Source organism: Equus caballus, chromosome 1 (genome assembly GCF_041296265.1).
Source record: "Equus caballus isolate H_3958 breed thoroughbred chromosome 1, TB-T2T, whole genome shotgun sequence".
In the NCBI taxonomy this organism is placed as follows: domain Eukaryota; kingdom Metazoa; phylum Chordata; class Mammalia; order Perissodactyla; family Equidae; genus Equus; species Equus caballus.
In genome coordinates, this window is record NC_091684.1 from 135,820,063 (window position 1) to 135,844,525 (window position 24,463).

A 24,463-nucleotide genomic window follows, 5' to 3' on the forward strand; every position below is an offset into this window, starting at 1 on the left:
CTGCACCAGCGTCAGGTCTCCTGCTGGGCCCGCTGCCCTTTCCCAGGCTCTGGGAGCACCCACCCCCACACCCCCTCATGGGAGGTCGTGGAGCTGATCTCCTGTGAGCCGAGGTGTGGCCACAGGAGAGCAGAGACCCCCGGGGCTGCAGCATGATTAAACTCTCTGTTGTGAGAAAGTGACACTGTGATCTGATTCATATCAGTAAATATGTGATTTACATTTAATTCTGAGTAACCTTTCTGGGCTCGGCGAGGTGTGAAGGAATCTGATGGGGCCGACTCCGTGGAGGGGGAGGCGATTCATATTCATTAAGATCTCCACATCAGCTAGCTGAAGGGTGACAGCATCCCAGCCTGCCCTCCTCCCTCTCGCCCTCCAGGGTCACAGCTTCAGGGAGGCCCACAGTCACGCTAGCTGCTATTCAGGGCAGGGGTTGTAGGTTAGCGGAGAGGGCTGGAGATGCTGGGGGAAACTGGGAGGAAAATAAACAGCAGGCCCCCAGGAGACCCTGCCCAGGCTTACGGAGCTTCAGATTGCTGCATTAGCTGTATTGATCTCCCGGACGCGGTGGGTATCCATCGAGGGGGTGGCCAGTCTCAGAGGCCCCAGCCGATCTCCTTTGTACAGATCCACAAGGCACTGTTCAGCCACCTCTGGTTCATATAGGCCTGGGGCCGAGAGAGAAACGCCAGCAAAGGCAGGTCGGGGTCTCAGGGCCTCATCCCCAAGGTGCTGAGAGCAGGGGTGCACTCCTGGCTCCTCAGGGCGTTAGTTTGGGTTTGATGCCCTGAGCTGGGATCACTGCAGGTGCATGGGGCCTGCTGAGCTTGGGAAGCAAAAGAAGTGCCCTGAGAAAAAAAGGTGCTTCTCCTGCAGAAGGGCCGTCAGGTTGCTCTCAGACCACTGGCTTGTCCGTCCTCTTGCTGGGCATAGCTGCAGGGATTGCTAACAGTCCGAGAGCTGGCGTCTGCTGCCCGCTTGCTGGGCCGGCCCCTCCCAGAGCCCCACGTGGCTCTGCGGGAGCCGCAGCACTTTCCTTGGTTCTCGGTGAGGATGCTCGCCATCAGGAGTACGATTCAAGATGCGGCCCCCCAGATCACGAGTAGACCGGAGGGAGGTGACCAGGGGTCAAGGCCTCTTCAAGGGGGCCCTTACCCTGCTTGAAAATGTGCCTCTGGCCAGCCCCTGACGTTGGAGGTGTATTTTGTTTGCCCGAGACCTGTTTTTCCCATAGGGCAGGGCTGATGCTTTGCCTGGTCCCATTCTGGGCCCTTTGAGGGACTAGAAGCAAAGAGAATATGGCCTCAGCCCTCAGGGACCTTTCTCCCCAGCTGGGGACACAGCTGACCCAGAAGCCATTAGAGAAGAGAAGGTCTGGACACTCGACCTGCAGGTGCAGATTCAAGCAGAGGGTGAGACCCCGGCGGGGACAGGTGGAATTCTAGGCAAGGACAGCTTGGCCCCTAGCTGGCTGTGACCTGGGGCTGGGCTCTCAGGCCAGCTCACCCAAGGCAGGGCTGTCACCCTCAGAATCACACTGTCACCAGGACCCTACAAGTGCTGAGGAAGGTGTTTCAGAATAAACGTCCCTCAGTTGTCCCACTGAAGTAAGTGGGGAGAGTAAAATGGGGGTGGGGGGATCAGTCTTAGGTCTCAGACTGCGGCCGTGTGCTGGCGATGGGGCATCCAGCACAGGGGTGTTTGAGGGGCCCCGGGGCCGGGCGCTGTGTTCTTTCAGTACATTATGCAATGCCTGGGCTCCGGGCTCTGGGCCAGTCACTGGGCCAGACCGCCAAGGGCAGAGGGCATTTAACCATCCAGGCTGAAAAGGGCCAGGAGGGAGTCAGCAGGCGGCTGTGAGAGGTGCCTGGCCCAGGCCAGAGCGGGGGAGGCCAGGTGCTCCAGGAGGTTCCCTAGGGGGAGTGACAGCTGAGCTGGGAGCTGAAGGAGGCCAGAGTCCCCACCGGCCAGGCAAAGAGGTGGGGAAGAGTGTGCCAGGTGTCCTGGGAAAGGATGGGTGGGCGGGGTCATGAGAGACCAAGGAACCCTCAACGGCAGGCAGTGTTTGTGTGTGGGGACAGAGGAGAGACACGCCTGTCCCAGGCCCTGGCACGGCGTGTTAAGAACTTTGAGCTTATTCCCGAGGGTGATGGGGAGCTTTTGAAAACCTTCAGGCAGAAGAGCGCTAGAGTCAAGCAGGGTTTACAAAGCTCATTCCAGCTGTGCTGTGGGGAGCAGAACACGGAGGAGAGAGACCCGAGGGCGGCTGGAGCCATCCCCCAAGGAGAGGACAGGGCGCCCGACCTGGGGTGAGGGAAGCGGATCAGGCAGGGAAGGGTCAGAGGTGACTGCTGGTCAGGGTGTAAAATGGGGGACAGCATCCAGGACGATGCTCTGGCTTCTGGCATCGGTGATTCTTGGCCCAGACTAGAGAGGAAGAGGAGCTGATTTGGAAGGAAGGATCATGTGCTCCATTTTGGACCTGCTGAGTTTGAGGCTCCTGGTGAGATGTCTGGGAGGCAGCCGAATGCTGACCTGAGGGGCAGGAGACAGGTCAGTAAAGATGTGGGAGCCATCAGCTCAGAGGTGGCATGTGGAGATGTGGGCGGGCAGTGAGAGAAGAAAGACGAGAACAGACCTCTAAGCAGCACTACGTGTAGGAGGAAGAGTACACTGTGGGTGTAATCAAGACGGCGCTGTCAGCCGCCGGGGAGAAAGCTGGGACACTGCTGAGACCAGCAGCCCAGGCGAGAAAGTGTGTCAGGAAGAGGAAGTGGTCGGCAGTGTCAGGCCCTGTCCATAGACCACGTGGGATGTGGAGTTAAAAGTGTCCACTAGATTTAGCAACAAGGAGGTCAGAGGTGGCCGTGAGAGGCCAGCCTCGGGGGCCCGGAGGGGCCAAAGCCAGACTGAGAGAAGTGGGTGGTGAGGAAGTGGGAGACACTTGTGCAGACACCCCTGGTTAAGAGGTTTGGCTGCAAAAGAAAGGCCAGGATGGGGCAATAGCTGGAAGGGGCTGGCAGGTCAAGAAAGGGATGTTTTCAGGACAGAAGAGGCTAGCTCGTTGAAATGTTGATGGCTAGGAGCCAGGAGAGAGGGAGAGAGAGTGGGGACGCAGCAGATAAGGGTGAGTGGGCTGAGCAGTGTCTGAGGAGGTGCAGGTCCAGATGGGACAGGGGACCTGTGGTAGAGACGTGGAGGAAAGAAGGAGGGATGGGCATGGGTGCCCATCCATCTGCGGGTTTGGTGGGTAGGACTTGGGGGTGGATCCTACCATGCAGGGATGCTGAGTCTGGGAGCACCTGGGCCTGTGTGGGAGCGCCAGGTGGGCCACCACTGGTGCTGCCCTGTTCCTCTGTTCCCTGTCCTTCTCCACCTCTCCACTGTCCCCACAACCCGCCCCTACCCCGCAGCCCGGAAAAGAAAGGAAATGCGAAAAGGGCGGTCACCTCGTGGCCCTTGGCCCCTGCTACTCTGGTGAGACCAGCCGACATGGGAGAGGCACCAAGGAAGTCCCTGCGAGGGCCACGGCCCCAGACAAAGTGGTCGGAACTGAGGCGGAGGCCCTGCAGGTGGAGCAGGGCCCATTATCAGCCCCCTCCGAGGGCCCTGGGGGCAGCCGGGTGGGGCAGAGGGTGAAAGGAGCAGCAAGAATGTCTCGGGCTGTGCATGCATACGCGTGAGCTTGGGTGGGCAGGGGAAGCTGTTTTGCAGCTGAGGTTTGAAAAAAAGCACAAAAGCTAGAAAGAGGAATTTCTCCACAGGTCCATGAGTCCCAGAGTCTGAGATGGTGCTCGTTTCCTCTATAGGGAGCCTTCAGCTAGTGAGTGAGTAATTAGGGATAATAATAGCAAGATGGACTGGTTTTTAATCTGTGCTTGACATCTGCCATGCAAAATGTCACAGAGTGATGGTGTGGCAGAACAGGCACCCAGATGGGTGTCGTCCTGGGATGGCCTGTCATAGGGCTCTCAGGGAGTCGCCTATGGGTGTCGCCCCATCACCCCAGCGTGCAGGGGGACCACCCCTCCTCCTGCCCAGCTCCCTTTCCCGTTGTCCAGAGCGAGGCCTCTCCTCTCACAGACACCACCAAGACATGGGGCCCAGTGGGACGAAACAAATACCTGAATGCTGGGGGCAGGACCCAACCTGGGTCAGCTGGCTAGAGTCTGGCATGGTGCTGTCCGTCTGGCTGTGGCTGTTTCTGTGTTCACCTCCCAAGGCGTATTTCTCAGCCACTCAGGTGCTAGGCCTTAAGGCCCACTGCTCACTCCAGGAAAGAGTTGCTGTGATCCACACAAGGTGCCCCAGTTTATTTCGGTCTTTTTCCTTTCACAACATGTGCTGGGGAGAGGGGGCTGACGTTGGGGGAGAGGGAGGAAGGGGGAGCCTCGGTTAGTTTTCATGAAAGTTCCCTTCTCTTGGAGAGCTTCTAGGGGCTTGGCTGGTCTCCAGAAAGACAGAGGAAAGCAGGGCCATTGGAGAGGGTTGTGCAGTGTGTGCACTGCTCAAAGGCATCCTGGCAGGGCATTGGGGGTGGGTGGTGTGGGGCAAGTAGAACCTGAAACCCACCCTGAGTCCACTGGCCAAGCCCAACACTCTAGCTGGGCTGTGTCTGCAGAGAGGGGGCACCTTTTTCCAGTTCACACAAAGGCACTGTATAGGCTTAGCTCAGTCCCCCAGAGAAGCTTCCTGCACCTGTCCGCAGCCAGATGGGCCAGGGTGACCTCCACAGACAAAGGAGTATGACAAGAACCATCTGGTAACCTGGATGTGCCGCTCTGGTGACCCAGAGGAGGGCTGGGAGTCAGGGAATTTTCATTTCACAGGTCTCATGGAAAGGTGGGGGGTGTAGTGTAAGGGTGAAGCTGGCAAGAATGGGCGTGGGAGGGTCCAGGAGGGCAGGTTCAAGGCTGGGATAGGAAGAGGTCAGCAGATGACAGCACCGGCCAGGGAGTCCAGGCCGGCCCCCAGCCCAGCTCTGCCACTGCTCTCCTGGGGGCTCTTGGCAAGTCGCATTCCCTCCCCATGCCTCAGTTTCCTCAACTGACAAAGCCAGAGGAAGGGAGGGGTAGACGAGAGCCGTGACTTGGATTTGGAGTCACAAGAGACAGAGTTCTAGCTTTGCTCCCCACGGAGTCTGTGACTGCGGCCAGTTCACGTGACACGTCAGAACGTCATTTCTTCCTCTGCTCAGCAGGTGGCTGCTTGTCCTCAGCCTCTTGGCCAGCCACCCAGGCCTAGGCTTGGGTTCCAGTTGCCCTCCCTCTCGCTGCCTCCCCGCCTCTCCTTCCTGAGGGGGAATCAACCAGAACAGGACTGTCTCTCCTTTAGCGGGAGGGGGTTCCGTTTCCACCAGCCCCAGGGGAGCAAGAGGAACAGGAAAATTACAGTATCAGCACGAAAATTACAATTGGAGGCGTCTGATTCACCAGGGAGGGTGACTTGTTCCTCTTTCTTTATTTTTAGTCGCTGTTATGCTGGCAAGGAGGCCTGTGCTCATTAACCTGTACTGCCGGAGTGGCGGCTCTGGGAAACGGGCTGCTGGATACACCTGCCCCACCACCCCTGTGCCCCAAGGGGTATTTATAGCCTTCCTTCCCTCTGGCGAATTAATTAACTCATGCTCGTGGCCTCGGACACTGGCTGTTGTGTTTAGTTGGGTGTCCCTTTGAGGCCTTCGAGGGAAGCGGGGAGGGGGACCGGAATGGGTGGGAAGGGAGCTCTGGCTGCAGCCCATCCCAACCTCCCCCACTCCAGCTCTGAGGCCTCCCTTGAATGTCCCTGTCCCCAGCGGAGTGGGATTGAAGGGGTCTCTTGCACCCCAACTTCACTCCTTAGAGGCTTGAGAGTTTGGGATTTTAACAGTCAGACAATCTGACCCATTTGCAGAGCATGACAATGTACTGGGGGAAGAAAAATGCAAAATAAAGCCCCTCCCCTCAGCAGGGGAGCAAGGGCCTGAGACGGAAGGCTTCAGAGTTCTCTGGGCCCAGAGCAGGGCAGCGAGAGCCCAGCTGCAGGGACGGGGGTGCCGCGGAGGACGGTGCCGACAGGGGAGGGCATCCCTCAGGGACCCGGGAGCAAAGATGGGGCAAAGGCCTGCACAGGGGAGCATGAGGGACCCCTTCAGGGTGGACTTCTCAAGCCCAGCCCCCTGCTTCACAGATGGGGAGTCTGAGGCCCAGGGAGAGGCAACATCTTGTTCATTCATTCAGCCCTCCTTTCCTTCCTTCATTCAGCATGTATTTATTAACTCCCCAGGTAGCAGATGAATTAGGGAGCCTACTCTAGGGGACCTATTCTGTCCCCTTAGTGGTCACCACACCACCTTCTTCTGTCTCCCTGCCTAACTGGGATCCAATGTGCCACAGCGAGGCCAGTGTCCACCAGGCTGCACCTGGCCAGTGCCCAGCACATTGCAGGGGTTGCTTATCATCTGGCGACCTCCTCGTCCCAGGTTTCTCCAGGAGGCAGGACTATGATCACTGCTGCAACCCTCTCCTCCATCTCCCCACCAGCACTCTCACAGCTGCCCCAACACAAAACCGAGTTATGCAGAAAGAGCCCCCTGGCTTTGCCCATGCAGCGTCCATGCCTGTGCTCTAGGTGTTCCCGGCCCATCCCCCACAAGGACACTCCTGTATCCTGTATCCCAGAGCCCCCTCCCCTCCCGGCCACACCCAGGGTCCGGGCTCCAGTGCAGGCTTCCGGGACAAGGGCACACACAGGGGTGAGCCCTTGTCACCTCCCACAAGCCCCTCACAAGCCCACAGCCCCAGACACCCACTGTCCAGATTTACAACCAGCTGATCTCAAAGCAAGTGGCTGACCTGGGCACTGGTCACACTGGAGGGGCTGCTTTTGGGACACACGTCTTTCATGGGAGGTGGATGTCTTGCTTCTTTCTTCCCCAGCAACGTCGACTCCTGGAGGAAGGGAGTTAGAAGAAGGGCTAGGCTTGGGCCCCCCTCCCCTAAAATTCAGGAGCGTTTGCTCCTCAGGCCACTCTGTGCCACTCCTCAGTGAGTGCTTTTGGCCATCGAGCACCAGGTCCGCCTCTGTCCTCTCCCGGGGCTCCATCCTGCACCCCAGAAGTGGCCTCCTGGGGCGGGCATGTGGTCCAGCCCTCATGCCAGCCAGGAAAGGGAGTCAGGCGTTTGTCCTCTCCCAGAGCCTGAATGCCCTTGCTGAGACCAGCTGATCAGTCCTCACCAGCACTAGTGATAACAGGAAAACCACCCCCATTAAAGCTGGCAGGCTGGCCTTGCTCTGTGCTGCAGACTGTGGGACTTGCGTGGAGGGAAATTCCCCACCCTCTGGCCCCCAACCCCACCCCTGTCTGTTCTTGGAATCTTCCCTGGGCTGGGAGAAACCTTCACACTCCAGAACTTGCTCTCTCCAGCTCTCCCGTCTTGGCCCCCAGGGCTGAGGCCAAGTTCTCTGGACACAGTCTTGTGCCTAAAATTATTTCCTTATGCCTGCAATTTGCCATTTGCACCTTTAAAATACAGAGCAACTGGCCAATTGCCACGGGAGTTAGGTACTTGCAGGTGCAATTAGCATCTCTCTAGCAAAGCAGAGGGAGGGAAGTGGAGGCAGACAGAAAGAGAGGGATCCGAGAGAGGAAATGCAGGAGCGTGCAAGACAGACCCAAGGCTGTGAGAAAGAAACTGTGAGGGGTGGGGAAGAGAGAACAGGAGTGGGCAGACAGGGAGAGGGACAAGGATGGCTAGAAAGAGAGGGGTGTGTACAAAGAAAAAGAAATCAGCAAGCCAAAGCCCTGTCCTAGAGGAGATGCTGGCCTAGAGGAGAGAATGAGCCCAGAGCATGGCAGGAAGACGGACGTGGGAGCCATGCAGGCTGGCTGCAGCTGGGGGGCTTCTTGGGGAAACTGAGCCCCACGAAGGAGTGGGTTTCCAGAAGCAGACAAAGGGAGATGGGCGTCCTGGTAGTGTTCTAGCAGAAGCAAAGGTCCTGAGGTGTGAGAACCCAAGTCTGAGGACTGAGCGAGACTAGCCACAGCACTGTCCAATAGATGTTTCTGCCATATTTCAGGATGGAAATATTCTGCATCAGCGCCATCTGAAGCAGTAGCCACACCAGCCATGTGTGGCTATTAAGGACTTGAAATGTGGCCAGTGCAACTAGGAACTGGTTTTTTATCGTATTTAACTTTAAGTTAAAATGTAAATAGCCACATGGACAGCACAGACTGCTGGGGGATTGCGAATGAGGCTTGGATGCCAGGATAAGGCCCCCATAGAAACTGCCTTCCTCCCAGCCCAAGGGACTAGGGCAGTGGTGCCAGGCACTGGCATGGGGAGGACGCAGGAGGGGCTGGAAAGAATGGGTGGATCCCATGTCTGCGTGTGGACTTGTTCAGTTGGGTGTCGGGGTCACCAGGAGGAGAGGTGCAGTTGGCCTTTGGACATTTGAGATTGAAGCCCCTACTTCTGTCCCTCCCCCCACCCCCATACCTGCACAGGTGTCTCCTGGTGTCCCATTTCGTGAAGGCCCCAAGGTCTGGGAGGAAGAGGGGGCTGTGCATCTTCCTGTCCCTCCAGCCCCATGTTCCCCAGGCACAGACCCAACCAGGACCCCTACCCAACTTTACAGCAAAACAAGCTCTCAGAGAGGTAATCTGGACTAACAGGGTTGCCACACTCACACTCACATGCATTCACACCCACATTTGCAAGCAGACACGTGGTCACGTGCATGCACACACACCTGGGGGGCTTTGGGCGGCTGTTCCTGGTGGTTGCGGGGAGACAGAGGGGCTTTGCGGTATCGGTGTCAGCCCTGTGCAGGCTCTAGGGGTAAGTGTCATCATCAGCTCCAGCAAGAGTCAAGAAGGACAGAGTCCGCAGACGGGAGAGCAAGGTGCAGAGCCCAGAGACCCGCTGCAGGGGTGTATTCTGAACCCAACGGTCACTGGGTCCCTTTCCCTTCCGCACCTTGGGGTGGGCAGGGCTGCAGCCTGGGCAGGGCTGTGAATGCCAGGCTGCATCTGGGGAGGGGCATGACCCCAACACCACACTGTGCCTTGCCCCACCTTGCCCCTGCCATCTCTTTGCTCTCTTTCCTCACCTGCCACCCCATCACACCCCACCCTACCCCAGCCCACTCATGTCTCAGCTCTGCCTGCCTGGCTCTTCTCCTTGCTCCATCTTGGCTCCCTTGTTCCATTTCTCCTCCTCCCTCTCTTGGGTCCTTCCCTGTTTCCTTTCCTCACAGTCTGTGGCCCCTTCTTCTGTGCTAGAACCAGACATTCTAACCCACATGAAACTCCCACCCAAGGACTGCCACGTGGGACTTGCAGAGCATCTATTTCTTTCCCAATATTGGGCCTGCCTGTGAAAGCCCTCCAGACCTGGGACAGGAGGTCCCTGCACAGCAGCAGCAGGATGAGTAGGATCAGCCCCTAGACTGGCAGAGTGACAGCGGACTTCGTAGGTGACACAGGACAAAGGCCCTTTGCAGAGTCCATGTCTCACCATGTGCATATGCATCGGTGCGAGCTCGTGTGCGAGTGTGTGAGGGCAGCAGCTTCCTTCTCAGCATCTGGTCCCAGTGTGCAGCGTGCTGCGCAGGGCGAGGGAGGCACCCCAGAGCAGCTCGCCTTTGGTTGGGCCGCATTTGATGTTACTGGAAAGCAGAGCCCTGTGGCTAACGGTGCATGACCACGGGGTGCCCTCCATCCCTGGAGTCCTGTGGTGGGATGAGTCAGGGGGCCTTTTCCCTTGTTCCCCCACAGTACTTGATACAGGCCTGGGCACAAAGGGCTGGGTGAGCCAGGGGAGGCCCAGAGATGGTCAGAAGCCTGAGCCTCTGAACTCCAGGTCTGTCTGTCCGCCCTCTCAAGGTTGATGCTGCCCAAGTCTAGACAGGCGGTGGGGAGGGACAAGCCGAAGACCCCACATCAGGCCACAGAGTTGGGAGGTAGCAGGTGGGCAGGAAGGACATGGCTTCACATATTCAGCTCCAAATCCACCTGCCCCCAAAGCCAGGCAGTGGGACTGCCCCCACCTCCCCCACACTCCATTCTCAGGCTGCACTTCCTCATTTTGTGGACACACACACACACACGCACACACGCTGGCGGAGGCAGTGCTCTGCGTTGATTTCCGCTTGATTTCACCTGTATAACCTCAGGTGCAGAAAGCTCACACAGGGGACCTGCAGATCGCTGCTTGGATTCCTCTCAGGAAAACCCAGTAGTTGTTAGAGGTTGGGGTGGAGGACCCCTAGGGCAGAGGAAACAATAGAAATCCAGACTGTCTGAGGAGAAAAGGAATGCATTAAAGGACGCTAGCTTGATCCCAAGATGAATCTCTGGGGGAACCAGAGACCCAAACGTGGAGGCCTCACAACTGGGACCAGATGCGAAAGCCACCCTGCAGGACTGGCCTGGGGGTCACCACAGTCCTCTCGGCCAGCACACTTGACGCCATGGACGCCGGGCGTGAGGAGCCACCCGAGTCCCGCCTGCAGCTGGCACCCCTGCCGGACGGGGCCCTGCCACCTGCTTCTGCACATGCTTACTTCAGAGCCGCGTCTCCTGTGGCAGCCCCTGGCAGGCTGAGCCAAGTCCGCGGCTGCACCTGCTGCAGAGGAGGCAGGGAAATTTGCCTGTTCCCCGAGGAGGCAGGGACTCCAGAACCCGGATTCCCAGTCAGAGGGAAGGCACCAGTAACCAGAAAGATTGACAAGGGCCCCACACTCCGGCCTGCCCCAGCCCTCTGCACAGGCTGCTCCCAACGACCTGCTCTGCCAGCCCGCCTCTCCAGCCCCTCACCCCTTCTCCTTGGTATCCAGAGTCCACAGCCCCCGCAATTGGCCCCGGGAGCCCCTCTGCCTTGGGGGCCCCATGTCCATGGCAGGTTTCTAGGGCTTGCAAGGCAGGGGTGTCAACAAACCACAGGCTGTGCCTTTCCGGTGACATTTGGCTCAGGCTGGGGCTGAGGTCACCCTCCACGACCTCAGACTCAGAGGGAGAAACACACACCACCAAGCAACCTTCTTCAAAAGGCCTCTGAGAGCAGGCCCCTGGAGCAGCAGAAGGGACCAGGACGGAGCGAGGGGACCCCTGCTGTCTCCTAAGCACAGTGGTGTTGAGGCTGACCCTTCCTGAGCACTCGACACGCACCAGGTGTTGTGCCCAGCTCCGAGCTCCCAAAAGCCAAGCCACGACTTTGTTATGGCCAAGTGACAGATGAGAAAACCCAGGCAAAGGGAGGTTAAATAACTCACCTGTGGCCACCGAGCTACTGAGCAGCATACTCAGGGTGTGAACCCAGTCTGGCCCCAGAGTCCTTAACCACTTTGTTATGTGGTCTCTCTGACTGTTTATCCTCTGCACCTCTACTTCTCTCTCTGAAAGATGGGCCCCAGGGGGTCAAAGGATGTGGTGTGGTGAAGGAGGAACCAGCTCATAGTTGGTGACGTTAGGTCTTGATCTGGGCTCTGCCTTCTGTTGGCTGTGTGACCTTGAGCAGTTACTTAACTTCTCTGAGCCTTAGTTTCCTCCCCTGCAATATGGGGCAGTGAGGTCTCTGCAGGGAGTTTGTGGGAGCAGTGCAGTGCTGGATGCTTAGTGCCTAGTGCAGGATGGGGGCTCAGGAAATGGAGGACCCAGGACATTCAAGCCTGAGTCCCTCAGATGGCCCCGCAGATAAGCAAGCTCTGCAGTTCCCCACGCCACCAATCACAGAGAATCTTAGATGCCCAGAGTGGGATGAGAGGCATGGAGTCCCACCTCCACTTCCAGGGAGGTGTCCTTTCCAGGTATCATGCCCATCACCCCTCTCTGGGCCCACTGAAACCACCTCTCTGTGCCCCCTCATCTCCCAGATCCCTCCTGTCCTCAGGAAGCAGCCATGCCCCTTCCCACTCTGAGCCCTGAGGTCCCCGGGACCAGCGCTTCCTTTGAAGAAAGGAAGATGGAAGAAGGCATGCTTAGCCTCACCAGGAATGCTTCTCTCCTGTTGGAATCAAGAGTGTTTAAAGGGGGGAAGGAAGTCCCCTCAGGTCAGAGAAAAGAATTCTTCTCTGAGAAGAATCTCACTCTGGGAGGGCAACACATTTTGTCTTGGGTTACCTTACTGAGCTGTGGTGGCTGCCTGGAACCTGTGTCAAGATTCTGGAAGAGTGTCCTGACCTAATGGGAGAGAACACTGTGATTGATTAGTAATGTCTGCCTTGGGCGTGGGCTAAGCACACACACAGTATGTATGTGCCATTCTGGATCTAAACATCTGCTCATGAGGCCCCAAAACTATTCTCTTCTCCCTGTCCCCCCTAAGTCTTCTCTCCCCCAAAGTTCCCTGGAACCAGGGATCTGTCATCTGGGATATTGCCCAAACAAAACTCTCCACAGCCTTCAACCACTGTCTGCTTGTTTTGTTTCTTGGACATTCCTCCTTTTTTCCTGAATGATGAGGGTCTGGAGCAGCAGTTCTCCAATCAGGACCAATTTTGCCACCCAGGAGACATTTGGCAACGTCTGGAGACATTTTTGATTATCAAAATGCCAGGGTAGGGGGAGGAAGGGAGAGGGGGTGGTTGCTACTGGCACCCAGTGGGTGGAGGCCAGGGATGCTGTTAAGCATCCTGCAATGCACAGGACAGCCCCACAACAAAGAATTATGTGGTCCCAACCATCAGTAGTGCTGAGGTTGAGAAACCCTGGTCTAGAGAATAGACTGCTTTCTTGCCCCTACTAGAATGATCTGTAGGGCTCCCTACACCAACACCCCCGACCTTCCAAGCTGGAATCAACCTCTCTCTCCTCCTTACAGCCTCTCCCATCACTGACCCCACCTGCCCCTCAGGGTGGCCCACGATTCCTTTCAGGATCTCCCTCCACCCCGGGCCTCATCTCTCACCCAAATGTTTCCACCTTCTATTCCCTGCGCTGCCCCCTTCTATCCACACAGCGAATATCTATCCATCCTTTAAAACTCAGATTCGACATCACTTCCTCCAGGAGGATTTCCCTGCCACGCCCTCCAAGAGGACCAATGGAATCAGTTACCCCTCAATGCTACTTCTGTATCTTGCAAAACCCTTTGCTGTTGTACCATCATCCTGAATTGTATTTTTAAAAATTTATTTAAATAACCACTTTCTTCGTAGGACCATCAACTTCCTGAAAGCAGGATGGGCTGTATTCGTTTCCTTACTCCTAGCCCAGCCCAGTGCCTGATACACTGTAAGGGCCCAGTGAAGGAGACGGCTGGGCTGCTGGTCCCGCCATGCCTGGGCCGGATCCCAGGGCTGGCCCCTGCTGGATTCCCCTCAGCAGAGTGGTGAGGGGGGTGGGCTCCCATCCAGCCCCTGCTAGTCACAGCTGAGTGACCTTGGGCAAGATGCTTCACGTCGTCCCCGTGTCTCAGTTCCCTCTGTAAAGTGGAGTAATAATCAACACAATAATCCCACGCAACTGTCATGATTAAATAAATGTATGTGAAGTGCTTAGAGCAGTGCCTGATGCACAGTAGGGGCTCCACAGAGCTAATGCTGATCGCTAGACAATTACCTGACTCACGTTGTAATCCCGCCTTGGGTGTCCTCTGGTTGGTCCATTTCTTCATGGACAATTCCACCTGGGAGCCATGATTGTCTTCCACTGTGGCTGCTACCTATTGGCTGTCCCTAATGTCTTCCTGAACATTCAAATGTGCCAAATGCTCTGGGCTTCTAGGCTGTTCTGATCCCCTTCTCTCCCTGCAGGCCCAGGCTCCCGTGTCCCCCACTGGATCCAAGCCCCCCATAAGCGCTGCAGCACCTAGCAGAGAGCTAGCCTCTTAGATTTACTCTGGAAGGACTTGCTGAGTGAATGAATGACTGATGGGCCTTGTCTGGTGGGAGCCAAGGGCTGCAGGGGAGGGGGAGAGGAGCCTGCGGTTGGGGGAGGAAGGGGGGCAGGCCTCTCCAGAAAGCTCAGGGACTGTTTCCAGGCCGGCTGATTGGTCTTGACAAGCAGGATGGAGGCTGAGCAGCCCCTTGTCCTCTGTACTTTAAAAGGCCAGCGCCCCTCCCAGAATCTTTCCTTGGAGACCTGCTAAAATAATACATTTAGACCTGCCAAACCCAATCGCTTCCGTCTGTCAGGCTCCCTGCAAATAGCACTTCTTAGCAGAGCTCAGCGAAAATACGATTCCAAACAGCATGGGGGCAATCATCCATCAATGGAAGAAAAACATTTTTCCCCTTCCCTTCCACCAGCCCCCATAATTGCATTTTAAAACCATTCCTGTGTTTCTGGGAGAGACACCACGGTACCTGTTGCTTTTTAACTCGGAGCTGAGCGATGCGGCAAAATGAGGCTAAACACAGCAAAGTTATTTTGATTTATTTCCTAACGTCGGAATTTGGAGCTTGCTGCAGGGACTCAGCCGCAAGAAGACGAGATGATGAAAATGTATTTTTCCCTGTCGTTACTCTTTTAAATAGACGCGTGTTTTATTCTTCCTCTTTGCCACTTTGCTGTGCTAGACTGAGCTTTATGGCATCCTGGCATGCCTGCGCTCTGCTGTCAATATCAGAATGGCTGCCCCAGCCTCACTCTCTTCCTCCTGAGGCAGAGAGCTGCAATCTGCCCCCTCCCCACACCCCCCAACCCAAGAGACCTTCGCCTTCAGGTTCGGCGTTGCCCTCTCCAGGGGCCAGGTTTAAAGTAGAGCTCCTCCTGGGGGTGCAGGGGGATGTCACCACGGCATCGTTGGGAATGAGCCTGTAGCATCCTTTCTTCTCTGACTGGGAGTCAGGGGGGACCAAGGGGAGGGAGCTATGATGGAGCCAGAAGGAAGGAAAGGAGAGAGAAGGCGGATTTGAAGACAAAGGTGGACAGCGCCATCATTGGCCATTGCCCAAACCACACCCGCCAGTGAGTTTAGAATCAAGGAACCCTGGATTTGACTCCTGACTCCATTACCTACCAGCTGGGAAGTGGCCTCTGCAGGGCCCCACCTGCAGAGCACGTGAAGTGTACCCTGCCTCCCTGACCTGTGAGATCCAGGTCTTTGTGTCCAACACGATGACCAGAAGAGCCTGGGCCCACCTTCAAATCCCCAGTAACTCCTGGGGGCTCACTGGGGCTCAGGGTCCAGGCCATCTGCCTCTGGCTCCCGTGGCCAGGGGCTCTCCTTCAGGCTGGAGCAGACGTGGCCGAAGATGATGGGGCGTCCGGGCGTTGTTCCAGTGCATCGCACCCTCTCACCAGCTGCCTCCCTCCCTTCCCCCGCTCTCCCGGACAGCTGCAGATGCATGCCCTTCCATGCAGAGCAGCGTCCCTTGCTCTGAGGGGGCTCCCTCCCACACGGAAGGTGCCTCCGCAGAATTTCCTCAGCAGAGACTGTTCTCTCCCTGAGAGGAATTCCAGGGCCAGCGGCTAAGGTTGTTTTCTGCTTGAGAATGAAACGAAACGATTTATTTAATCAGCGGATAGAGGTGCCTGGCTCAGGACCCTGTCCCCACAGGGCTCGGTTTGGGGAAGGGGAGGCCCAGCGAGAACCAAGGAAGCCCCGCTCTGGCCTGGAACAGGCCTTCCCCTGAGAACTGAGCCCTGCAGCCCCTGCAGGCTCCCACACCTGAATGTTCACCTGCACACCTGGCTGGGGTCCCCCGACCCCTCTTGAGTCTCTCTTTGCAGCCTCAGCCTGTGAGGAAGCCATCATGGTTCCCCTCCAGCCCCACAGGCGCTGCAAAGCAGGATCCATGCTTCAGACCCACGTGGCTTCTTGAAGGCTGAAGCTGAGGACAATTCCTCCTCCTGGGGAGGTGGCTGGGAAGAGCACTGTTCTGGGAGTCAGTCCAGCTATGCCTTCCCCAACATGTACAGCCTTGTGGGGGCCCAGGCACACCCCTGAGCTCCGGTTTCCTCGTCTGGTCAACGTCTACCCTGACTGTGACCGACCGCAGGGCCTGCCCAGTGCACACGTTCCCTGGCACGTCCACTCCTCTCACAAGGCAATGCCGGGCCCTTCTGTGAACGCAACATTTCCCAGCTTGCAGCATTGGTGGAGAGGGTGTGCCATGTCCCTCTGCAGATGGAGACAGGTGAAGCCTGAGAGCCTGAGCAGCAACAGTTCCCTCAGCTGCTGCTCAGAAGACCCCGGCTTTCCCAAATCCCGGGCTGTCTCCTGAGCACCTGTGTGGATGGAGAAGGAGGCCTCCACGCAGCCGCAAGAGCTGCTTGCCAACCGGCTCTCAAGGGCAGGCCCAGCGGGTTGCCACGGAGACGCCATTATTAGCGGAGCTAACGGCAGGTCTGTGCAGCTCGAAGCACAGATAACAGGCCCTGGAGTTCCCACTGCAAGCGGTCCACTCCCTCAGGGCAGGTCGCCACCCCCACTCCTCGTCCACCACTGCCCCAAAGGGCCCCGAGCAGATTCCCCAGCTGCCTGCATCCATGATTCTCCCTTTACCCCTAGAAAACTATGTGAGCTTGGACAAGCCACCCGGCCTGTCTCCCACTCAGCTCCCCAACTACAAAATGTGGATCCCTCATGGGGTGTGATGAGGGTTAAATAAGGTAATCTCCATGAAGTGCTCACAACTGTGCCCACCCAGAAGAAGAACCCAGTAAATTTGAGCTATGCCTGTCCAGCCCTGTTCCCTCTGAGGCCAGCGAGGATAAGAATCCAGGGCAGGAACTGCGGGGCCCTGGCTGTCACTTAGGCCCCCCGCCTCTGTTCTATGTATTTAAAACTAATCTCTGCTTGTGCTTTTCCCACCCCCCTGAAACACCCATCCCCCTCCGGTCCCCAAATGACATCCTGACCCCAAAGTCAGGCTTGCAGCATCGAGGAAGCCATCCTCAGGTCCTCAGGCTCCAGCGAGAGTACTCACCTAAGGGGTCCCTCCTCTCTCACGCCTGCGGGCATTTCGTCGGCCTGCAGCATCTCTCTGACTAGTTGATTCCTCATTTCTGGTCTTGACCAGCCTCTCCTCTGAGACTGTGCACTTGCTGAGATCAGGGCAGGCTCCGCCTGCTAGCATCCTGGCCTGGCCAGATGGCTGGCCTCACCCTCCTTGGGGCGGTCACGAGCTCACCCAACACAGGGGTGTGGCAGCCCTCTGTAAACAGGCTGGGAGATGAAGTTTAGTAGATCGCAGATCCTGGCCCCAAATGCCCACCTGCGAAACAGGTGAAGTGACACAGTAGCTGCTAGTTATGGGGGTTCGCCACATGCAAAGCCCTGGGCTTTCTTGTCTCATTCTAGCCTCACAAGCGTATTTTTCAGGTGAGGAAACACAGGCTCAGGGCAGCTGAGTAACTTGCCTAAGGTTACACAGCAAGTTGCAGAGTAGGATCTTCTAGAACTCAGGCCCGCCTGACCCACAGTTGGGAATCTGAACTGCCTTGAATGCACAGAAAGAGAAGCCAAGGGCTCCAAGGCCAGAAGCCAGGGTGCAGCTCTGCCACCATCACACAAGGCAGGCCCAGAAGCCTCTGCCAGGGCTCCTGGCCCTGTCTGGGACTCCTGGGACCCGATTAGGGTGATTTATTTTCCTAGCAGAGAGGAGGCTGTGGGAGCACCTCTGAGGAAGGTGAGGGCAGCCAATTCCAGCTACCTCTCGTGGGACAAATCAGAGAGGAGCAGGTGTGCACAGCCCCCTGCTTCTAAAGTCTTCTGGAAAATAAGGTAGTGGGCCCGGCCCCAGCTGGGCCTGGTTCTCTTGCCTCTGATAGAAACTCTTCAGGTGAAGAGGGCAGCCTGGAACCTGAAGGGGCATTTCTCTGCCCCTGCCCTGCCCAGGTCCTCATCCCTCTCCCGCTTCCCTACTCCTTGAGGAGGGGTGGGGGGAGCGGGTGGAAGTCCTCAGGGATGTTCTCTGATTAGAGGTGGTTCCAGCCAACTGGGCCTGACGGAGAGGAAAGTGGCTTCCCCAGGGGCTCCCAGCAAGTCAGCTTCAGTTCAGTTCCCCCCTCCCCTGGGGAGGCCTGCAGGCTGTGGAAATGATGAAGCTGCTCCCTTGTGAAAACAGGGCCGCCTTGCACGCTGGGTACCATGGAGGAGCAAAGCTAGGTGAGACCTTGGAGACCTTCTAGAACACAGAGATGAAAGTTTGTGCATTAGATTACAGAAAGTTAGAGGCTACTGGGTCAGCAAGCGAGAATTGCAGACTACAAAGGCAGAGTGGGGAAGACAGCCAGCACAGGGTGGCCGGGGGAGGGGGGGGCAGGGCGGCAATGCCTGAAATAAACACGCACTGCACTGCTGTCTGGGGCCATCAGCTGAGGCTCAGGCAGTGGGCAAGTGTCCATTTGGTGTGGTTTTTGAAAGGTTTTAGGAATTTGATTTCAGTTTTTGAAAATAATCCAAGTGAAGCATCAACAGGAACAGGGGAAATACTGCAGGAAAATCCCCATTGAGCTGGGGCCCGAAGCTCTGGTTCTGGTCCTAGCTGGCCCTCTCTTGCTGAGTGACGTGATGCCATTGCCCAGCCTCTCTGCCTCCTTTATCTGTCAAGTGCAGGAAATAATCCCACTGCGCCAACTTCCCGAGGGGACCGCCGAGATCCAGCACAGGAAAACAATCAGACAGTTACAAGCCCCACAAACAGAAGAGGCTGTTATTGCTCACGCACACCCAAGGCGGGACGAGTCTGGCCTCAGGAAAGGACCAGGATTTGTCCCTGCAAGAAAGCCACAGAGAGCCATTCTAGCAGCTGGCACTGACAGAGCACGGCCGGGTGAAGGGCTCTCTTCATTCTGTGTACTGTTGTGACCCTTCAAGGTGACTTTCCTCACACCCCTTTCTGGATGCACCATCGGGGACCCAGAAAGGTTAGAGGACCTGCTGATGGTCACCCAGCTGGTAGTGAGTGCAGCAGCAGGAACTTCAGGCGAGGCCTGTCTGCTTCCGGGGCCACTGCCCTATGTGACGTCCAGGCTCTGAGGGGGAGGCACGGCTAAGAAGCAGACCATGGGATTTGGTGGGTGGGGATACGGCCTGGAGACCAGCCTCAGGGAGCCACCCAACCAGATGAGACTGAGTTCCCCGTCATAAGGAGGGAGGAAGGGTCACAGCATCTGCTCTGCCTCATGGGCTGTTGTGAGGGTTGCCTTGTATCTCAAAACTGCATCCACAGCTGTGCATGGCGATCATCACTATTATAACAGTAAACTCGTTGCTGAAGTAGTTGAAAAGTCATTGAAATGACTTCCCTCCCCCGGGCAGGGCTGCACCTTGGCTGGCCAGGGCCCTGGGACCACTGGGACCACTGCAGGATCTCAGGGAGTCATCTGCTGTGGGGTCGGGGGTGGGGGTCTCACATGGTCAGGAGCCACCCCCCTCCCTCCGACTGTGACCTGCTTCCACTCTCTCTGGGAGTTTGTGTCGACAGCCCAGACCTGCTCCATCCCGGGTGGCCTCACACTCAGACCTTTCCTGAAGCCTTTCCAAACCCTGCTTCCAGCAGCTGACCCCCCCCCCCCCGCCCCCCGCCGGGGAGTGTGGCACAGACAGAGACACTGGGCGTGGGAGGAAGCTGGAGGAGGGGCGCTTGGTGGTTGCCGAGGGTTGGGCTGCCAGTGAAGCCAGCCCTCGGGAAGGGGGAGCTCCCGCTTGGCTTAAAGGAATGCTGGAAGTGTTGACTTGAGCAGCTGGGAGGGGAGGTGGGAACTGAAACTGCAGGCCAGAGCAATGGCTGGGGCAAAGGTGGAAATGTGGGAATGAGGCAGGGAGGAGGGAGGAATGAGCTGGGGGGGTCACACAAGATTGAGAAATCAAGCCTCCCGGGGTGGGTGAGGGGCGGATCAAGGGGATCAGTCCGTCCTGCCTCTCTGACTGCTCTGCCTTCTGGAGTAAGGGGGAGCTGGAGGGGAGGCAGAGGGCCGTCAGAACCTATCCTCCCTCACAACCACGAGAGGCTGCAGGCCGCAGAGGCAGCATGTGACTCTGCACTCCCTACCAAGTGTGGCTTTCGTGGTCTGCCTTTCAGCAGAAGACAGAGCCAGCCACAGGCAGCCCCACCTGAGGTCACCCCCACAATGACCCCGAGCGAAGGTGGCCTCAGCACAGAGAGAGGCACATGCAAATGAGCACGGAAAAAGTGACAAGGGCACCTGGGCGGAAAGGTTTCCTTTCCCAGGCCCCGGTGGGAGGTGGGCGGTGGAGGTGAGCCGAGGCTGAAGGCTGTTTTGGACAGGGTGAGTTCAGCCCCTCACCTCATGTACCCAGAGAAGCAAGGCGCTGCCCTCAGGGCCTGGGCCCAGGCCTGGGTCTCCTGCCACACGCCAGGTGACCTGGGCAGGTTCCCTCTCTCTGAAGCCCAGTTTCCTCCAAACCTGTAGGGAGAGGGGGAACGGCGGGTCCCCCACGTGCACTTTACTGACTTTCTCCTCTGTGACCTGCGGGACCTGACATTTCCACAGAGTAGTCAAGAACTTGAATGTTCCCAGGCCCCGGCAGGTGACATAGGACACACAGGGCAACGGGCATGAGGCCACCCGATACGGAGCCCAAGCCTAATGGAACCTGGTTCCTCTGACTTCTAAAACCTCATGTGGGCAAACAGACAGAGCACGGGCGCGCAGCAGCCCAAGGCCACTGGCCGAAGCCCCTGCCGCCATCCTCAGGAGGTGCAGACGGAAATCTGGCAGGCTTTGAGGAGACAAAAAGCCCTGGGCAGACCGGACATTTCCCCTCCTCTATGGGCTTCCGCCATCTGGCTGGAGTGAGCCGGAGGGAAGGAGTGTGGCGGGCAGGACCCCAGCTCAGGGCACTGGGAACACCTGCTCACCCTCAGCTGGTCCTTCTCCCTGTCTTCTGGGGTCTCCACCTCCCCACTGACTTCGCCTGTCTCTCTCCTCAGACCGGCCCATGGGGAAGCTCAGCCCTCAGCACCCTGCCTTCTCCGGGGATCTCTGCAGAGTAAGGCTGCCCTAAGTCGGTGACAGGCAAGGATGTGGCCTAAATCAACACAATTTAAGGAAGAAGAAGATGGACAAGGAAGTGGTTTCCATGCTCCCCTGGGGATGGCGCCCCAATGCCTTCGGACAAGCCTGTGCACCTGCTGCTCCGGGAGGTTTGACCGGCCCACACCCAGGCTGGCGCTTCCTCGGTAAGGAGTGTGACCCTCTGGGAACTCATGGTCTCTAGGAAGCAGGCACGTGGGAGTGCAGGAAGAGGCAGGATGGGGCGGTAATCCACACAGAGCTGCCTTGCATCCAGGGCCTTCATGACCCAGCGATTCTGAAGTGAGATATTATTGTTCCCATCTCACAGATGAGAAACCTGAGTCTCAGAATGGTGATGTGACTTGCCCAGCGTCACTCAACGAAGGAACTGGCAGAGGAGAATGGGTCTCCCCAGGCACCTTCCCCCACACCTAACAGGCTGAACGCCTCTGGGCTCCGTCATCTCATCTGTAGAATGGGCTCTCAGCATCCAACCTGCACCTGGCAAAGGAGGTGAAGAAGGGCAGGGATGCCAGCCCCACACTAGGGCACACAGCCAACTGCCCCTTCCCAGGCTGACAGGAAGACAGGAAATGACTTGCCCAAGATTCTCCCTTGACCTCCCTTCTGGCATCAACTCCAAGCCTGGCAGGAGCTGCTCCGAGCAGTCGCCACGACTGTGACTCCTTGAGGTCAGTGTCTGTTACAAGGGCCATGGGGCGTAGTGAGCCAGACACTGAGGACAAATAACAGGACTTGAGAGGGCTGGGGACCCTCTGCTATGACAATCTAAGGGTCTGAGTCCTCCAGTTCAGGCCAGAGGCAGGATCTAAAGACTCCCAGACGATAAGAGAGCAGGCCCACTGGGCGCTGAGATTTCAGCAGCAGAGGAGTTGGTGTTCCACAGGGGAGGAGGCCAGATGGAACAGAGCAAAGACCACAGGAACCGAAACTCCACCCTGTGTGGGCAGGGCCGGGGGGGGTTGGGTGGGAACTTTCCCAGGCCTTGACGCCCAGACCCCAGGCACACCCCTTGACCCCATGACACCACAGAGAGAGGGCTGCAGCCTGGAGTTCCCATCCCAGCATGTGTCTGCCTTATCCTCAGTGGCTGTGCCAAGAGCCCGTTGGATCCATTCATTAACGCAAGCATGTAAATCCTTAGAATAGAAAATACAGACCTGTCATAAGAGAGGCAAAAGGTACGAAAGGATGAGCTGTGAAAACCACGTCTCTTTCCCTCCCCGGGATCTCTCCACCCAGCTTCCCTCCTGGGAGCCCTCCACCTTGATTAGTTTCTCTAGAGCCTTCCAGGTACCATATGCGTTTGCAAACACAAGCACAAGTGTGTATATGCGTGTGTGAGTGTTCTTTCCCTCTCTTTTCACACAACTAGTAGCAGATCAATATATCCCAGAGCCCTTTCCTTATAGGAACACATAGAGGCCACTCTTTTTTTTTTTTTTTCCAGAGATTTAAAAAAATAGCAATTCCTTACTTCGCACGGTTCTGTGGGTGACTGGTGTCAGTTGGAGGTCTGCTCCATGTGGTGAGGCCCATGTCCTCCATGTGGTGGCTCTGTTGAACAGCTGCACAGAATCCCATTGTATGGACACCATCATTTATTTAATATCCCCTCTTGAGGAACATTCAGCTGACTTCCAATCTTTTCCTTTTATAAATAACACCACGACGCAGGACCGAGTGCACCCTTCACGCATCTACATGCGTGGCCAGTGCCGGGAGCTGGGTTGGCTGGGCCTGAGGGAAGAGCAGGGACTCTGTGAGGGTTGCCCACTCACTCTCCTGAGACGGGCACAGGTTCCTGTCCCTGCCGGGCCTCTCTGCCAGCGCCGGTCCCCACTTCCTTAATGCAGGGAGCTGACATACTTTTGATCTTTTCCAATCTGAGGGTTGAAAGAGGGTTTCTTCTTGAAGTTTTAATTTGCATTTCTCTTCTGAGGAAGGCTAACTTTTCATATATTTAAGAGTCATTTATACATTCTTTCAAAAACTGTCTTCCTCTCCTTGGCCCATTTTTAAAACTGGGTTATTGGCATTTTCTCACTGCTAGGTCGGAGTTCTCTGTCCATTAAAGAAATTAGCGTGGCTTTGCAATCTGAGCTGCAGTTCTGCTTCTCAGTTGATCACTTGCTGTTACGCTCGGGGTCACCCATTGCCTAGCCTTGTGTCCTCCTTTAAAACTCAAAGGGAAGGGAAACGAGCTCAGCTCCTAATCCCCAGCGTGACCCTGGGCTGGAGGCAGAGCCTTCCCAGACGTGTCCTCGTCTGTAAAACAGGGGGGCTTCACAGATCCCTAAAACCCCTCACCGTCCCACCAGTCTGAGATTGGGGTGCAAAGCATTGAACGATCAGACACGGGCCCAAGGGGCTCTGGGTGCTGAGAGAGTGGTGGGAGTGGGCTCAAGCACAACAGGGGCCAGAAAGAGGAAGTGGGAAGACCAGACAAACCGCTGACTTCAGCGCTGCTGTGTGCAGGGCTGCGTCCGCCCCATCTTCCCAAGGAACAGGGTGCAGGGGGGGCCCGGAGCACCCAGCCCTAGTGTCAAGGGGGTCAAATCTCTGTGCTGTAACGATGGAGGGCTCCGCCACCTCTGGGCTTGACAGCCTGGCGGAGGTGAGTCCCTGCTCCTGGCAGGTGACTTGGGAGAGCGCACTCTGGCCTGGATGAGCTCCAGGGGCCCAGGCCCAGGCATCACCCCGCGAGAGGGAGGCAGAGGCCCAAGGGATTAGCCAGAGGCCACCAACAAGAGAGGGGCAGTGGCAACATGTGAACCCAGGGTCCCTGGGCCTCAGCTCCCTGTTGTGCACTTGAACCGAGTCCCTGGAAGCCTCTAGAAGAAAGGCAGTGTGCCTGTCAACAGTAAGAAGAGCTCACGTTCTCAGGGCTCTCCCATGTGTCCAGCTCTGCACACGCATTTGACCATCACCCTCCACACATCCCAGTGACTCCCTGGGGGAGCTCCCTGGTATGGCTCTCCGACAGATGAGGAAGCTGAGGCAGGTCTGCACACACACACCCAGGAGAAGTGGGTGGACCCAGGAGAAAACAGCAGCTGTGGCTCAGCAGAGAAGTCCAGTCTGCATCCAAGGGGCTCGCACTCGGGCCTTGCTGGGGAACAGGCCCCTGGCAGGCCGATCAGAGGCTTTCTGCCTCCCTCCCCTCCCTGGGGCTGGGGCACGAGCCTTCCGTACCAGCTGGTCCCTGATGTGTCCTTGAACAAACTGAGAGCAGCTCTCCTTCCCGTCTCAGCACCCGGCCCAGGGCCTGGCCCCAGCCACTGCTCTCCCTTTGTCACACGAATCAGAGAAAAGTCTCCAGGCCCAGGAGTCATGGAGAGGGGGCACAGGGCTGCAGAAACGGTGGAACTCTGCTCGGGACTCTCGGAAGTCCCTTGGACAATGCTTGCCCTCTCTGACCTCGCTGCCCAAGGAAGTAGTTGGGCCAGATCACGGGTGTGGTCCTTTGTTGCTGAGAGCAGCTCCATATTCCGGAAGTGAAGCCCCTCCCAGAGCACCCGACAC

At 57.2% G+C, this 24,463-nt stretch overlaps 1 long non-coding RNA gene across 4 annotated transcripts; it reads right to left on the bottom strand.

Annotated features, from left to right (window-relative positions):
• Positions 1-199: 199 nt before the first annotated feature.
• On the bottom strand, positions 200-17,006 carry LOC102149374 (uncharacterized). Of its 4 annotated transcripts, none has more exons than XR_002811994.2 (5): positions 13,547-17,006; positions 11,260-13,409; positions 6,837-6,932; positions 4,128-4,361; positions 200-1,390 (listed from the first exon to the last, which is right to left on the bottom strand). It is a non-coding gene; the product is annotated as an uncharacterized lncRNA (long non-coding RNA). The 4 variants fall into 4 exon arrangements; XR_011439523.1 differs by having other exon boundaries at positions 200-2,538; XR_011439524.1 differs by having other exon boundaries at positions 200-4,361; positions 13,547-16,052; positions 16,861-17,001.
• Between the last annotated feature and the right edge of the window lie 7,457 nt (positions 17,007-24,463).